Source organism: Giraffa tippelskirchi, chromosome 2, assembly GCF_054371585.1.
Source record: "Giraffa tippelskirchi isolate mGirTip1 chromosome 2, T2T-mGirTip1v1.2.pri, whole genome shotgun sequence".
NCBI lineage: Eukaryota > Metazoa > Chordata > Mammalia > Artiodactyla > Giraffidae > Giraffa > Giraffa tippelskirchi.
This window is the reverse complement of record NC_137276.1, coordinates 180,973,987-180,992,055: the sequence shown is the minus strand read 5'-3', so window position 1 is coordinate 180,992,055 and position 18,069 is coordinate 180,973,987. Positions and strand designations below refer to the sequence as shown.

Sequence of the window (18,069 nt, the reverse complement as noted above, 5' to 3'; positions counted from 1 at the left end):
GTCAATAAGAACTAATCCTGTGGTGATGGACATGTTCTGTATGTTAACTATATGAATATTAATACCCTAGTTGTTACAGACTGAATTTTACACCTCCCCCACCAAAATTCATATGTTGAAATCCTAACTACCAAGATCTCAGAATGTAATCATATTTGGAGATTCAGTCTTTAAAGAGGTTCCTACATTGAAATGAGGTCATTAGGAAGGGTCCTAATCCAATATGACTCATTTCCTTTTAAGAAGAAATCCAGACAAAGACACATACAGAGGGAAGATGTAAAGACCCAGGAGGGAGGCAGCCATCTACACGCCAAGAGAAACCAACCTTGACAACAAACACCTTGAGGTGTTCACCTCACTTGAACTTTAGCTTCTGAGGTCAAGAGACCTCAGAAGGAACCAGCCTTGCTGACAACTTGTTCTCAGACTTCGAGCCTCCAGAGCAGTGACAAAATAGCTTTCAGTTGTTTAAACCACCTGAACTGTGGTACTTTGTTATGGCAGTCCTAGGAAACTAACACATTCCTTCTAATATTATACTAGTTTTGCAGGATGTTACATTTCAGGGAAACTGGGTAAAGGGTACCTAGGATCTCTTTGTATTATTTCTTAACAACTGTTCATTAATCTATAATTATCTCAAAAAGTGAAAAACAAAAACCAAAAGTGGTTCTGTGGTTCAAACTAGGTCTGTTGCTAAAGCTTATACTAAAAAACTGACCCAACCTTTTGACACAGTCCTGTGTCAGAGGGCCATCAATTCTGACGCTGAGTCAAAAATCTAAACTATGAATTCAGACTTAGGTGATTGACATGGGTGCTGACCTAGAGGCTTAGTGATGACAGGTCAGAGGTAGCATTTGCACTGGGGTTTTCTGATTTTCTTAATTGTGGATCAGTAGTTACTGACTGCTTTCTTATAGAAAAGACTTATTTCATAGACCCATACCTTAGAGGTGGGAGTGACTTCAAGTTCTGTTGCTTTCATATGTAAGTGAAACTACCTCACCAAATCTTAAAGGTAATTGATACCACACAGCGTTCTGTGACTTTCCAAAAGTCATATTGTGTAGTTTTGAGTGCAGCTCTTTCATAGGGATTAAGAATATCTCTGGTGGCTCAGTTAATAAAGAATCCACCTGCAATGCGGGAGACTTGGGTTCAATCCCTGTGTCGGGAAGATCCCCTGGAGAAGGGACTGGCTGCCCACTCCAGTATGCTGCTGCTACTGCTAAGTCGCGTCAGTCGTGTCCGACTCTGTGCGATCCCATAGATGGCAGCCCACCAGGCTCCCCCGTCCCTGGGATTTTCCAGGCAAGAACAATGGAGTGGGTTGCCATTTTCTTCTCCAATGCATGAAAGTGAAAAGTGAAAGTGAAGTCACTCAGTCGTGTCCAACTCGTAGTGACCCCATGGACTGCAGCCTATCAGGCTCCTCCATCCATGGGATTTTCCAGGCGAGAGTACTGGAGTGGGGTGCCATTGCCTTCTCCGCCACTCCAGTATACTTGCTTAGATAATCCCATGGACAAAGGAGCCTGGGAAGCTACATTCCATGAAGTCACAAAGAGTCAGACATGACTGAGTGACCTTCACTTCACTTCACTTCAGGCATATATTGCTTTTATAGGTATTTTTAGTACCACATAGACCTGAAATCCCCATGGATGGAGGAGCTTGGTGGGCTGCAGTCCATGGGGTCTCGAAGAGTCGGACACGACTGAGCGACTTCACTTTCACTTTTCACTTTCATGCATTGGGGAAGGAAATGGCAACCCACTCCAGTGTTATTGCCTGGAGAATCCCAGGGACAGGGGAGCCTGGTGGGCTGCCGTCTATGGGGTCGTGCAGAGTCGGACACGACTGAAGCGACTTAGCAGCAGCAGCAGCAGACCTGAAATGCATGTCAATTACATTGGGTCCTCAAATGAAAAATAGTATTTTGAACTAAAGAAATAGTAGTCTGTTTCCATGCTTAAATAATAAAACTCTAAAAGACAAACTCTTCTGTTAAACTTGGGGTACTTCTGTCTGTTTCTTATGTGGTAAGGGATTTTTGTAAGGACTTTCAGAGGTAATTTTGACTTTGCAAGTGTTTTGCTTTATATGCTGACTTTGGAAATTAACCTCCTCATAAAATCCAATCCCACTTTGCTATTTTGACACTTCTTTTGTCTGAAAGTATTCATTAACGTTTCACATAATTGCCCCATTTCCAGAGCAAGTATATAATTTCCTACAGAGTGACGACTTCATAATGCATATCCAATGAAGTCCATCCTGTCTCCCAGTATTTGATGCTTTAGTCTTACCATGGGCTCCAAAGAGATTTTTCTGCTGTGGAACCTGTTGAAACTTGTTGACCATTTGCACCATTACAAGGTGACCACTAGTAATGGCTGTTTGTAATGTCTACTATCCCTCAGTCATTGTTGTTCTATGAACATCTGGCTCTTTTCTGTGCACTCCAACTGAGTGCTGCCAAGTCAACATAGTATAAAATTTTAAGCAAAATCGATCAGATTTCATAATTTTGTTTTTACCAAGACAGTCATGTAAATATGAATCTAATTTTGATTATAATATTGGAGAATAGGGAAAGCCATGACAATGTAGCTATGGAAAGCTATGTTCTAGTGGAATACAAAGTGAAAAGATGGGCTTATTGAAACAAAGATATTCTATTTTTTGACTAAGGAATGAATGACTTAGAGCTTCAATAATTTTTTTAAATTGTGCATCACCAATGCAATGGACATGAACTTGGGCAAACTTCCGGAGGTGGTGAGGGTCAGGGAGACCCGGCGTGCTTCTATCCATGGGGTCTCAAAGAGTCAGACATGACTAGGCAACTGAGCAACAAAAACAATACATATTTTTTCCTCAGGAATTAAAAGCAGTCATGGAAACAGATTTCACTTTATTATTTTTTCCACTGACATGACCTGTTATTATTTTTATGTTCAAGCAAACTACACTTTAAATGTTCTTTAAAAATTGTATTATTATTAATTATGTGGATAATTCTGGTGTTCATGGAAGTAACTGATACCTATTTATAGGTATATCTGTTTTAGACTTTGAGAGAAAGGGATTCCTCGGCCACTCTATATTGACTCTTCTGTGTTCTTTTGGAAAACCCTGGAAAAAATTCAGTTTTTCCACACTGATGAAAGTTTCAGCCAGTATATCTGAGATTCAGAAGCTGGGTCTTGATTTCTTTGTGTCATATTTATAATGTAATACACAGCATCTCAATCTTTAGTGACAAGCAATCACAGCAATGTTTACATTCAGGTTGCTTGATTTCTGGTATCTGTCAAATATTATAAAATGATCTTTGTTGGCTTTTAAATCAGAAGCATTGTGGCTAACTGATCTGATAGTCTGCAAAAGCTGCATAGAACTGTTCCTTTTGGTACTACTACTTATACTTAGATTTTTCCTTTCCAAATCAAAAATAGTTTCACATTCAGCAGTTGGTTTTCTTAATACTCTACTGATATGTGAAGCTGATAGCAATATGGTACTTTGTCCAAGAGATTTTATTAATTTTTTAACCAGAAACAGATAAGATGACCATGTTCCATCTTTATAAAATTAAGGAAAGCAACCCCCATTAATACATATACGTATAGATAATTACAGTGGATAAACATTGGTATTATTGCTATTATAAACTTCAAAGCTACAAGGACATCATTGTGTTTTCTCCATTCTGTAAGACTGTAAACCATCAATATATATAAAATAAGAAGCCATAAGAATTAAGTTTTTACATTTTATTAGAAAACATAGGATGAAAAGAAAACAGCCAGGAAGGTTTATAGATGTAGAAGTCTCTAAACTGATCCTAGAAATGTCACTGGCTAATTATAGCTACTTCTACCTATTTTAAATCATCTGCAAAAGGGCAATTTATGTATTTCTTTTCATATTTACATATACATCATTCTTCTTAAGTAGTCACTACCTTAAAAGTAACCACAATTTTCCCTTATTAACCACCTAATGTGTGCAAGTCTGTATAGAACTTATGGAAGCTATACTCGATATTCAAATATTAAGTCTTGAGGCTGTTCTTTATGATTGCAAGTGGAAAAAGAGTATTGAGTTTTAGCTCTGGTGATTAATAGGGTAATAAGAATGAACCAGAAAATCAAAAGAATGTTTTCATAGCCTTAAGTAATTGGGTTTCTCCAAGAAGCAGAGCCTGAGCTAAGTCTCTCATGCAAGTAGTTGAATTGAGGAAGGGAACCCAAATGGTGGAGGGCCCTGAGAAGAGTAACAGAAGGAAGGAAGGAGGGAGGGCGAACCCAAGGGTGTTCTTGAGTTAACTATTCCTGTGGACAGCTGGGGCTTTGTCCTGGTGGCAGTGGGATGTTTTAAGGAACCATGTAGAAAACTTTCAAAATTGTCAACTAGAGACCCTGAAGAAAGGAAAACCTTGACCCCTCCAGGCTGAAAATGAACATTGAAGGGTGTTAATTTTTTCTCTCCTTTATGATTCTCTCTAGGAAGCAGAGAATCCCTGGGACGAACAAGATAGACACACAGAATGGAAGAATAGACACACAGAATTGCACATGGAAGCAATTTAAATGATAACACGCTATAAAACTGAAAATTGTTGAGGCTATTCTATACATGAGACATGTGAAAATACAAGGAAAACAGAGAACAAAGGGGAGGTCACAGAAAGAATCTTGAAGGATGAGAAGCCCCAGCATACCATGTGACAATTCTGTAGCAACCATGGACCAGGACAGGAAGCAATGCACAAATGATGACAGACATCACATTTAGCATCTAGGAAAACAAGTGTGTGAATTTAACAGATCAAGTTTTCTACTAGCTAGTACTAGGAGATTGTTTCTTGTTAGAAATAAATATTGATAGAACTGGTTTAGCAAATGCCTAATATATAATGCTTAGTCTGCCTTTTAGACCAATTTAAGATTGTCTAAATTTTAGTCATGTCTGTCTACCCCTCCACTTTAGAGATCAAATTCATTTTTTTCTGCGGTGTTTTGACAGTTGAAAGACTCTGGTTGGATTATTAATTTCAGCCGTATTTGATCTCTGAGGATTCAGCAGTAACTACTCTCCCATCCTCAAGTTACATGACAGTTATACTTTTATTTCCTCAGAACTTTTGCAAAATTAATAAGTGTTAAACGCCAGTGTTACTTTAAATTCTCTTCTGAGCCTTAGAGTAGGTGCATATGCATGATATATACAATCAATGTTAACAGTATTCCATATGCCGTATCTCCTCCCAGCAGCTTGAAGACATTATGGAGGAACTTGGCAGAGGAGAATCCAAATTGATATGTACTTGGATTGGTAACAGCTGTCAGAGTCTAACAATAGAACCTCTGCAAGCGGTGACCCTGTGGGCTTCCCTAATCTAGTTCCTAATGGCTCATCCTGCTTCCTTTCATGTACCCCTTCCTGGAGAGGTAGTGACAAATCCATCTCAAGGGAAAGGTGCATAACCTACAGCTGTTGATCTAGTCTTTAGTCATAGTATAAATGTTGAGGTAACTTTCTCTGTGACATTAACCTCAGAGCAACCCTCATCTCTCACTTATTGATATTCTTAAAAACCTTGATTCTATTTTTACTTCAGCTTGAACAGTCTCTGCATAATAAATACCTATATGGTATTTCATCTTAAGACTTCAAAAATGTTCAAAGACTATCTGGTTCTTCTATTTTGAGATTCTGTGAAAGTCTGTTCTCCCCATGCGTGGGCTTTAGGATCTTAGCTATTTCCTTAAACTAATATTAGAGTGGCTGTGATGTACAAGGAACTGTATGGCCCTGGGGACTCAGAGGTGAAAACTGGGATTGCCTGTGTCTTTAAAGGAAGCCCTTGTTTGATCTTATTTCATAATGAATCTTATCAAATAGTGATTAAAGTTGGCATGGGTGACTTTAGGGATCCTGCGAGGGGAACAGCAACCTCCAATTCATCTTTCAGGGAGTAGTAAAAGACTCACCACTGGTGAGTGCTGAGTAGAAGAAGGAGGGAGACAAAGAGGGAAGAGTTCCCTCTCCCCCACCTCCCCCAATGTACCCTGCCTTCTCCTCTAAGTGTCTCCAGTGGCAGGAGGCTAAGTGGATGCGGGCAGTAATGCATGGAGGCTAGATAGTCAGCCAGGGCCACAGGATCAAGGATTTTGTGTGCCTTTTGATCCAGACAAGAGTCCTGCGGAAGCCCTTTCAAAGAGTCTAATGTCCTTGTGAAGTAACAAGCAGATACTGACCACCTACTACGTGCTAGTATGTAATAGGCACAATGCTAGTTGTTGGGGTTACAGGAGTGAGTAAAGCATGATGCCTAGTGTCTTCCACATGCGTGAGTGTGTGTGTGAGAGAGAGAAAAGTAAACACCCAGTAATTATAATAGCAATAGCATAAATCAGAGGCATGCACTGCTAAGGTCTCCCCACGGAGTTCAGGGAAGTCTTTACGAAGAAAGGTATTCTCTGAAGCTGAGTTTGTTCATCTTGAGTATGCTGTCAACCAGAACTGCAATGAGAATTGTAGGTACAGATGTGCTATGACTCTGTGCAAGGTTATGGCTCTTTTGCATGGCACCATCAGCACCCACTGCAATCAGCAGCAGGTGATTGTAGTAATCTAGCAAACTAGATAGGCTTGCTCTGTATCTGGAGACCAGAGAGCAGTCCCACCCCAGGGAGGTTGCCTGGGTTTTGCTGATGGTGAAGGCTGGCATGAAAGCATGAAACCAAAGGGGCCAACTGCTCCATTATACTATCTGTAACTCGGTGTCCTGATTTCTGGACTTTAAACATCTGTATTGACCCTGATCTGCATAGGGTCAGGAGTCTTGCATCACACTGTTGGTTTCCTTGATCTGTCATAGGCAGGTAATAAAATACACCTTAGACTTTGCTTTCTGACTCAGACTGCATTCATCAATACAATCTCTCACATCTGAATTCAACCTGTATTCTTATGGACTGCTTAGTGATCACCTGGAAGACCTACACTGCTAAGTAAGGTAAGACTTTTTTCCTAAGTTGTATATACCTAAAACTTAAAAAAAGGGCATGAATGAAGCAAAAATTATTTTTCTGTTAATAAAAAATTGTGACTGGTTATGTAGATTGATTTAGGGCAGATATCTACAGTTGCAAAAAATGTGCTTACTAGAAGGTTTTCTTGGAGGATCATGCTGAAATATTTCAAATAATTTAGCAAAAATGATAAAACACAAACTATGGACATCATAATGTTCTGATAAAGTTGTGAAGAAGGGATGAGAAATGTTTGTTCTGAAAAGTATTGGGGGAAATTAATGTCTGAGGGTGTATTCTTACCTCTAATTATTCCTTTAGTTACACTACAGAGGCTTGTTAGCTGACCCAAGGATACATCTTTTCTCCCTGTGTGGGGGAAGAAAAAGAAATGTGGTTTTCTAGCAGAATCAAGTGACTTTTGAATTCTAAAATAAGAAGCTGAAGTTGGCTACTTATTTACACTGTCTCAAGGGAATCATTAAGTAAAGCTCCTTTTTAATACCTAAGAAAGGACTCAACAAATTAAGATTTAATTCTCATTAGGTTTATGTTGTTTGGGACTTGGGACACTAGAAGAAAAATACTAAGAGATAGTTTATTTTTTTGTGTTGCTGCTACCTGAGAAAGGAAACTAGATTTTCCACATTTCCCCAAAACTTGGAGGAAATCCTTCTGTCTAAACAGTAAACTGGTGTCATCTCCCACATTTATAAGCAAATTTTAATGAAAAGTTATAATAAGTTGTGGGGGTTAGGATCATAATCTCTAGGGGCAAATAATCCTGGACGTGAATACCAGTTCCACCATTCAGCTCAGTTCAGTTCAGTCGCTCAGTCATGTCCTACTCTCTGCGACCCTATGAACCGCAGCACACCAGGCTTCCCTGTCCATCACCAACTCCCGGAGTCCACCCAAACCCATGTCCATCGAGTTGGTGATGCCATCCAACCATCTCATCCTCTGTTGTCCCCTTCTTCTCCTGCCCTCAATCTTTTCCCAGTATCAGGGTCTTTTCCAATGAGTCACCTCTTCGCATCAGGTGGCCAAAGTACTGGAGTTTCAGCTTCAACATCAATCCCTCTAATGAACATCCAGGACTGATCTCCTTTAGGATGGACTGGTTGGATCTCCTTGCAGTCCAAGGGACTCTCAAGAGTCTTCTCCAACACCACAGTTCAAAAGCATCAATTTTTCGATGCTCAGCTTTCTTTATAATCCAACTCTCACATCTATACATGACCACTGGAAAAACCATAGCCTTGACTAGACAGACCTTTGTTGGCAAAGTAATGTCTTTGCTTTTTAATATGCTGTCTAGGTTGGTCATAACTTTCCTTCCAACAAGTAAGCGTCTTTTAATTTCATGGCTGCAATCACCATCTGCAGTGATTTTGGAGCCCAGAAAAATAAAGTCAGCCACTGTTTCCACTGTTTCCCCATCTATTTGCCATGACATGATGGGACCGGCTGCCATGATCTTAGTTCTCTGAATGTTGAGCTTTAAGCCAACTTTTTCACTCTCCTCTTTCACTTTATGATACCACCCTTACGGCAGAAGGTGAAGAAGAACTAAAGAGCCTCTTGATGAAAGTGAAAGAGGAGAGTTCCATCATTAAGCAATTGTATGTTTTTCTCTGAGCCTTAGTTTCTTAATTGGTAAAGTGAGGTAGACAGGACCTCTGAGGTTTGCTGTGAAGAAACAAAATGTATTTAAAGTGCTTAGCAACATGTCTGGTGTGTAGAACATGTTCCATAAATATTGATCATTATTATTTCAGAATATAGATAAGACAAATAATTTCCTAATCACATTGTAACGTGATTTTATAATATACTCATAAAACTGAGAATCCTGAACTTAAAGTAAATTAGGCTCCTTGGAGGAAAGTTCTGCCCAGTTTCAGTCTGTCCCCCCACCCCTCCACCGTCCCTTTCCCACCTCAGCATGCTCGATCAGCTGGTCTGTGCTGGAGAAGGCACCGATTCCTGAATTTAGTTTTCTTCCAGACACTTAGACAAGACCAACGTTGTATGAATATTTTGATCAATAACTGGGGATCCTGGGCAGCCCCTCCCTGCTGTGGTCAGTAACTAAGTATACATTGTATAGTAAGGAAATCATAGGTGTCTAGGTCAATGGGAAATTCCCAGACACTTGTAGGAGTGGAAATTTTGTTCTAAACTATTACATTACAGCATCCTCTTGGAAGCTTTAAATGAATATCTGTAACTGACTTCCAACTCCAGACATGTAGAGATTTCCACAGCAGCAGTTCAGGGGCTACCAAACTGCTCAGTCACTTCTTGATTTAGTTTAAGCCCTAGGAAGACCAAATTGCCTACTCAGGAAAATTCCAGTCTTTCTCAGACTTCTCCCAGGTGAGACTTGCCCTTGGGTGTACACTCCCTAGGACTCTGACCTGACTTTCCTAGGAAAGAAAACTAGGGTCCAAGTTCATTCCACTTAATTGGAGCTATAAACATACATCATCCTAAAGTGAAGTCGCTCAGTCATGTCCGACTCTTTGTGACCCCATGGACTGTAGCCTGCACCAGGTTTCTCCATCCATGGGATTTTCCAGGCAGGAGTACTGGAGTGGGGTGCCATTTCCTTCTCCAGGGGCTCTTCCTGACCCAGGGATCGAACCCACGTCTTCCACCTTGCAGGCAGACGCTTTACCCTCTGAGTCATCCTAAAACTCCTGCTATTCTTGCTTTATTTAATGCCGGAGTCCGGCTCGGCAGCCAGGGAAATGCCCTGAAGGGATGAACTGGCGGAGAGAATGATGCAGCCCCTCACGCAAAGCACTGAGCTACATGTTTATTTTAAGCATCAGGTTTTCTTTTATACTTTTACAAAAGCATTAGGTCAGAGGTATGACATCTTCAGTTTCCCCTCACCCAGATTTACTGTCTCCATAAATCATTGTTGTCCTTCAGAGTTCCCTCTTAAGTGTCCTTGTGATAACATTGTAACTCAAGTTTGTCTCTGGTCTGCATACCACATTCCTCAGTTTATTGCTTACCTCTCTAAATCCTGCTATCCCCTAGTAACTCAAGCTCATTATCTCCTAAAAAGGCTTTTAGCTATTCATTTCAGTTCAGTCACTCAGTCATGTCCGACTCTTTGCGACCCCATGAATTGCAGCACGCCAGGCCTCTCTGTCCATCACCAACTCCCGGAGTCCACCCAAACCCATGTCCATCGAGTCGGTTATGCCATCCAACCATCTCATCCTCTGTCGTCCCCTTCTCCTCCCGCCCCCAATCCTACCCAGCATTAAGGTCTTTTCCAATGAGTCAACCCTTTGCATGAGGTGCCCAAAGTATTGGAGTCTCAGCTTCAACATCAGACCTTCCAATGAACACCCAGGATTGATCTCTTTCAGGATGGATTGATTGGATCTCCTTGCAGTCCAAGGGACTCTCAAGAGTCTTCTCCAACACCACAGTTCAAAAGCATCAATTCTGCGGCGCTCAGCTCTCTTCACCGTCCAACTCTCACATCCATACATGATCACTGGAAAAACCATAGCCTTGACTAGACGGACTTTTGTTGGCAAAGTAATGTCTCTGCTTTTAAATATGCTATCTAGGTTGGCCATAACCTTCCTTCCAAGGAGTAAGCATCTTTTAATTTCATGGCTGCAATCACCATCAGCAGTGATTTTGGAGCCCAAAAAAATAAAGTCTGACACTGTTTCCACTGTTTCCCCATCTATTTCCCATGAAGTAATGGGACCAGATGTCATGATCTTAGTTTTCTGAACGTTGAGCTTTAAGCCAACTTTTTCACTCTCCTCTTTTACCTTCATCAAGAGGCTCTTTAGTTCTTCTTCACTTTCTGCCATAAGGGTGGTGTCATCCGCATATCTGAGGTTATTGATATTTCTCCCGGCAATCTTGATTCCAGCTTGTGTTTATTCCAGCCCAGCATTTCTCATGATGTACTCTGCATATAAGTTATATAAGCAGGGTGACAATATACAGCCTTGACGTACTCCTTTTCCTGTTTGGAACGAGTCTGTTGTTCCATGTCCAGTTCTAACTGTTGCTTCCTGAGCTGCATACACGTTTCTCAAGAGACAGGTCAGATGATCTGGTATTCCCATCTCTTTCAGAATTTTCCACAGTTTATTGTGATCCACACAGTCAAAGGCTTTGGCATAGTCAATAAAGCAGAAATAGATGTTTTTCTGGAACGTCGACATTCTAGGAATCAGCGAACTAAGATGGACTGGAATGGGTGAATTTAACTCAGATGACCATTATATCTACTACTGTGGGCAAGAATCCCTTAGAAGAAATGGAGTAGCCATCATGGTCAACAAAGGAGTCCAAAATGCAGTACTTGGATGCAATCTCAAAAACGATAGATTGATCTCTGTTCGTTTCCAAGGCAAACCATTCAATATCACGGTAATCCAAGTCTATGCCCCGACCAGTAACACCGAAGAAGCTGAAGTTGAACAGTTCTGTGAAGACCTACAAGACCTTCTAGAACTAACACCCAAAAAAAGATATCCTTTTCATTATAGGGGACTGGAATGCAAAAGTAGGAAGTCAAGAAACACCTGGAGTAACAGGCAAATTTGGCCTTGGAGTACAGAATGAAGCAGGGCAAAGGCTAATAGAGTTTTGCCACGAGAACGCACTGATAATAGCAAACATCCTATTCCAACAACACAAGAGAAGACTCTACACGTGGACATCACCAGATGGTCAACACCGAAATCAGATTGATTATATTCTTTGCAGCCAAAGATGGAGAAGCTCTATACAGTCAGCAAAAACAAGACCGGGAGCAGACTGTGGCTCAGATCACGAACTCCTTATTGCCAAATTCAGACTTAAATTGAAGAAAGTAGGGAAAACCACTAGACCTAGTAGGTATGACCTACTTCAGGTATGACCTAGATCAAATCCCTTATGAGTATACAGTGGAAGTGACAAATAGATTTAAGGGACTAGACCTGATAGACAGAGTGCCTGATGAACTATGGACAGAGGTTCGTGACATTGTACAGGAGAAATCAAGAAAATCAAGAAAATCCCCATGGAAAAGAAATGCAAAAAAGCAAAATGGCTGTCTGAGGAGGCCTTACAGATAGCTGGGAAGAGAAGAGAAGCGAAAAGCAAAGGAGAAAAGGAAAGATATTCCCATCTGAATGCAGAGTTCCAAAGAATAGCCAGGAGAGATAAGAAAGCCTTCCTCAGGGATCAGTGCAAAGAAATAGAGGAAAACAACAGATTGGGAAAGACTAGAGATCTCTTCAAGAAGATTAGAGATACCAAAGGAACATTTCATGCAAAGATAGGCTCGATAAAGGACAGAAATTGTATGGACCTAACAGAAGCAGAAGATATTAAGAAGAGGTGGCAAGAATACACAGAAAACTGTACAAAAAAGATCTTCACAACCCAGATAATCACGATGGTGTGATCACTCACGTAGAGCCAGACATCCTGGAATGTGAAGTCAAGTGGGCCTTAGAAAGCATCACTATGAACAAAGCTAGTGGAGGTGATGGAATTCCAGTTGAGCTATTTCATATCCTCAAAGGTGATGCTGTGAAAGTGCTGCACTCGATATGCCAGCAAATTTGGAAAACTCAGCAGTGGCCACAGGACTGGAAAAGGTCAGTTTTCGTTCCAATCCCAAAGAAAGGCAATGCCAAAGAATGCTCAAACTACCGCACAATTGCACTCATCTCACATGCTAGTAAAGTAATGCTCAAAATTCTCCAAGCCAGGCTTCAGCAATATGTGAACCGTGAACTTCCAGATGTTCAAGCTGGTTTTAGAAAAGGCAGAGGAACCAGAGATCAAATTGCTAATATCCGCTGGATCATCGAAAAAGCAAGAGAGTTCCAGAAAAACATCTATTTTAGCTATTAGTATCTCTAAAATTCCTAGTTTCTATAAGCTATAGTAAAATATGCCAACACTACAACATACCTTAAACTTTTACCTGCTAACTACTCTTAATTATTCCTAACCCTTAAACTCAGCAAACTTGTTTTGCCATAAACATTTCCCTTACAAGCAAGTTTCAGATAATAATGTTTCCCGTGGTCTCAGGCTGTGGCCTATGTGCTCATCCTGGAACATTCTTTGTAAAGATCCTTGAACAAATGTCAATAGTTAACTTTATGGATTATAACATTCTTTCCAGCCAACTCAACCGGGGGAAGGAAAGGACAAGTCAGGATCACAAGACCTAACTCCTTCATCCCGGGACCGTGCCTGCGGGATGAGGAGAGGGGGTTGGGGCCATGCCTCCATTTTGTCAGTAATGCCTAATGCGGCTCCTGACAGTTTAACTTTAGGTTCTCCTAGCAACACACTCTCTTTGTCACATATGTACACCTTTCATTTGTATTCAGTTGTGTTAATGCATTCAAAATACCTCAAATTTGGCCCAAAGCAAAGTTCCCAGTAAATATTTTAGGGTCTCTTTTACTCCATGATTTTTAAAAATGTATGTATTTGTTTCTTTTGTGATGGAGTTTACCCTTGGAGGCTTACTTTTCTCTGAAATTCCTTTCCATCAGGTCTCTGTGATAATACCCTCTATTGCATTCCTCTCTGTTGAAGAATCAGATGTAGCTAGCAGGGGCAGCTATTTATCATCTCTTCAGAATTTTTCTCTGCAAAGCCTGCTAAATGTCCCTTCAGAGGGTTACTTTTAAATTTTGGGTAGTGGAAGCTTGCTGTTCCTTTGCTTTTGATCTTGGAACTTTGTATTTTATAAATTATACATCACTCCTTATCAGCTGTTTAAGAGTTCAGACTAAGAATTCCCAATCAACCAGATATTAAGATAACAACCAGAGATATGTAAAAGTACGTTTACAGCTTTATTACTTTAATGCTTTCTGTTCCATTTGTGTCTTTGCCATGGCCACCCAGATTCTGTCCTACATAACATCTTTGACTAATGGGTTCTTTTTATCTAATATAATATAGATTAGAGGCAGTGTGGAGACCACTTTCTAAAGAGAAAAGCTTTCTCTTTCTGCCCCATCTTCTATCTCCCTTAGCTGAAATCACTAGTATGTCATGTCAATTCATTGATCTGTACAAGATCAATGTTACTGACTTCAGTAATATTTCTATCTGTTGGGTAATAAAGTTCAATATCATTTCAAATTAAGGAAGTAAGTATTCTCTTGAAAAACACCACTGTCTTATACAAAGTTCAGTACTTTATTAAATGTTCTTTCCTAGTAATATGCTTGAAAGTTTATTCATTGTTTTAGGACTGCCTTAGCCATATTTTTCCTTTTAAACCCAGTCTGGTTAAACAGGGCCTTCCTTCTCATGCTGTCCCAGACCACCTAGTCTCTACCTCAATCTGCATTAAGTATTTTTAAGAAACACATAAAATAGACTTTCTTAATTTATACATTCTTTGAATCATTTCATCTAATCATCTGATCTCTAAAGAATTTACTATACCCCTTTTTAAAGCTGTGCTACATTTTTTAAAACCCTAAACATTTAATGATCTTTTACCTATAATTATGTAAGCAATTTTTACTGTAATTTTTGATATAATTGCACAAATCCTTTCAAGCTGTTTCTAAGAAACACAGGCATCAAGCTAAAATATTTAACAAAGATGTCTCATTTGTTTAAAGCATTATAAATGTAAATTAACACAAAACCAAGATGCCCCTTTTTCTAGCAAAATATTGAAAGTATGTAGTGCTGGTGGGTCTTGGAGTATGACAGGCACTTCCAAACCTGGCTAAGGTATATTGCAAAAACCTGTCTGAAAGCAATGTCTTGATAAATATAGAGCATATATAACCCTGGGCTTCCCAGGTGGCACAAGTGGTAAAGAACCCATCTGCCAATGCAGGAGATGCAGGAGACTCAGGTTCGATCCCTGGATCAAGAAGAGCCCCTGGAGAAGGAAATGGCAACCCTCTCCAGTGTTCTTGCCTGGAAAATTCCATTGACAGAAGAGCCTGGTGGACTACAGTCATGGGGTCACAAAGAGTTGGAAACAACTGAGCACACACATGTTGATAAATAATCCTCTAGGATCAATTTCAAATTCATAAAATGCTAAGACATTGTAAAAAGCATCCTATGCCTAGTCAGTTACAGGAAAAATCATCTCCTAGGGGGTATACTGAAATAGAGTCCTAAGAGGTAAGATGCTGTTGGTTATTAACTTTTTCCCTCTAAAATACATATATTTGCCTGTGGAAACTTTAGACAATAAAAATATGAGTATGTTTTATTCCCAGTACTCTTATCCTTTTTGATTATAATGCAAAAAGGCCTTTGGCAACTTCTGAAACTCTATTTGGTAATTGTCGGTAAGGTGGGGTCGGGGCTCATTTCTGAATTCCACGGCTTTAATAACAGTTAAAACTTATTTATGTACTATATGTTAGACATTGTTCTGAATACTTTTATATACATTCATTTGCTTAATCCTCCAAACCATCTAAGAGATTTTCTCCATGTTTGCCCAATGCCACAGAGTCAAGTATAAGAGCCAGGATTTGTGTCCCAACAATCTTATTCCTATTTAAAGGGTATTAGTTGCTCAGGTGTGCTCGACTCTGCGACCCCATGGACTGTGCCCTGCCAGGCTCCTCTGTCCATGGAATTTTCCAGGCAAGAATGCTGGAGTGGGTTGCCATTCCCTTCTCCAGGGGATCTTCCCGACCAGGGATTGAACCCTGGTCTCTTGCACTGTAGGAGGATTCTCTACCATCTGAGCCACCACGGAAGCCCAGAGTGAAAATGATAGTTGCTTAGTCGTGTCCAACTCTTTGTGACCCCATGGATGGAAGCCTTCCAGGCTCTACTGTCCATGAAATTCTCCATTCCCTTCTCCAGGAGATCTTTCTGACCCAGGGATCAAACCCAGGTCTCCTGCATTGCAGGCAGATTCTTTACCATCTGAACCATCAGAGACCTTCTCAAACAAAGCCATCTTTTTTGGTCTTTCTCAATAGGATAAATTATGTTGTGCTTATATGCTTTCTGCTCAGGTATTATCAGACATAGATGACTGGTCATATTGTGACAAACTGGTCTATCCTATAATCAGTTGCCATAATTGTTTCTAGTTTTCACCTGTACAGTATGTATTTAATATTTATTCACAAGCAAGGGTATATTCAAAATATTTATAAACCCTTGAGGCAGGGACCCTAGCCAGTCAGTGGGGACACCACCCAATCAGAATGCATACAGCATTAAATAATCAGTAGGGTAGTATGGATATAAAGGGGAGAGGTATCAATCTATTTCATAACCAACTCACTACCCAGCCATGTCTGGGTACCTCAGGAAAACAAGCAGCTAAGTTTATCACTGACTGTGTACATTATGTTTAAAGATTGCATGTGAGATTAACCTTTGGAATTTGATAAAGACTCCATAATTATAACTGCAAAGCAAATCTTTCTGTATCTTGTGTTGTTTCACCTAGGAATTAGAAACTCTAGCTCTCTTTGGACCTTTAGTTCATTTTTAGATATTCTTTGTTTCATTACTTTTTCTTCTTCTAAATTAGTTTATTTTCTATTTTTTAACTTTACAATATTGTATTTGTTTTGCCATACATTGACATGAATCCACCATGGGTGTACATGTTTTCCCCTTCCAAAACCCCCCTTCCACCTCCCTCCCCATCCCATCCCTCCAGGTCATCCCGGTGCATCAGCCCCGAGCACCCTGTATCATGCATTGAACCTGGACTGGCCGTTCGTTTCACATATGATAATTTACATGCTTCAGTGCCATTCTCCCATATCATCCCACCCTCGCCCTCTCCCATAGAGTCCATAATACTGTTCTGTTTATCTGTGTCTCTTTTGATGTCTCGAATACAGGGTTATCTTTACCGATTGACTAAATACCATATATATGTGTTAGTATACTGTATTGAGGAGAAGGCAATGGCACCCCACTCCAGTACTCTTGCCTGGAAAATCCCATGGACGGAGGAGCCTAGTAGGCTGCAGTCTATGGGGTCGCTAGGGGTCGGACACGACTGAGCGGCTTCACTTTCACTTTTCACTTTCATGCATTGGAGAAGGAAATGGCAGCCCACTCCAGTATTCTTGCCTGGAGAATCCCAGGGACGGGGGAGCCCGGTGGGCTGCCGTCTATGGGGTCGCACAAAGTCGGACACGACTGAAGCGACTTAGCAGCAGCAGCAGCAGCAGCAGCATACTGTATTGGTGTTTTTCTTTCTGGCTTACTTCATTCTGTATAATAGGCTCCAGTTTCATCCACCTCATTAGAACTGATTCGAATGTATTCTTTTTAATGGCTGATGTTTCATTACTTTTAAAGAACCATCTTTAATAGGAATATACCGGCAAAACTGTCTTAATTGTTAAATACATGCTCATCAGTAGAGCCCGTCCTTCCTCCAGTACAAACTCCACATGTGGTTGTACACTTTGTGCTTCAAGGCCAAACTTGCCTGTTACTCCAGGGGACTGGAATTCACTCTTCCTACCAGATCTAATCTCTTGAATCTATTTGTCATCTCCACTGTATAATCATAAGGGATTTGATTTAGGTCATACCTGAATAGTCTAGTGATTTTTCCTACATTCTTCAATTTCTTCCTTAATTATGCAATAAGGAGCTCATGATATGAGCCACAGTCAGCTCCCATTCTTGTTTATTCTGGCTGTATCAAGAGCTTTTCCATTTTAAGTTGCAAAGAATATAATCAACCTGATTTCAGTATTGACCATCTGGTGATGTTCATGTGTAAAGTCATCTCTTGTGTTGTTGGAAAAGGGTGTTGGCTATGACCAGTGAGTTCTCTTGTCAAAACTCTGTTAGTCTTTGCCCTGCTTCATTTTGTGCTTCAAGGCCAAACTTGCCTGTTACCCCAGGTATCCCTTGATTTCCTACTTTTGCATTCCAATCCCCTGTCTTGAAAAGGGCATCCTTTTTTACTGTTAGTTCTAGAAGGTCTTGTTGGTCTTCACAGAACTACAGCTACTTTGGCATTAGTGATTGG

At 40.4% G+C, this 18,069-nt stretch overlaps 1 protein-coding gene and 1 long non-coding RNA gene across 26 annotated transcripts in view; one reads left to right on the top strand and one right to left on the bottom strand.

Annotated features, from left to right (window-relative positions):
- Positions 1–18,069, top strand: part of HHLA2 (HHLA2 member of B7 family) — a 227,471-nt gene that overhangs the window by 38,882 nt on the left and 170,520 nt on the right. The window contains exons 2-3 of one of the 25 annotated variants that reach the window (XR_014077513.1): positions 4,521–4,824; positions 5,289–7,036. The exons of 21 other annotated variants lie outside the window; for them this stretch is intronic. The gene's annotated coding sequence lies outside the window, so the exon portion shown is untranslated. Of the gene's footprint in view, positions 1–4,520; positions 7,037–18,069 lie in introns of all 25 variants that reach the window. 3 more of the 25 variants (XM_081572271.1, XM_081572269.1, XM_081572268.1) reach the window with 3 other exon arrangements.
- LOC145539025 (uncharacterized) overlaps positions 1–18,069 on the bottom strand; it is a 41,914-nt gene that overhangs the window by 13,727 nt on the left and 10,118 nt on the right. The gene's annotated exons all lie outside the window — the stretch shown is intronic.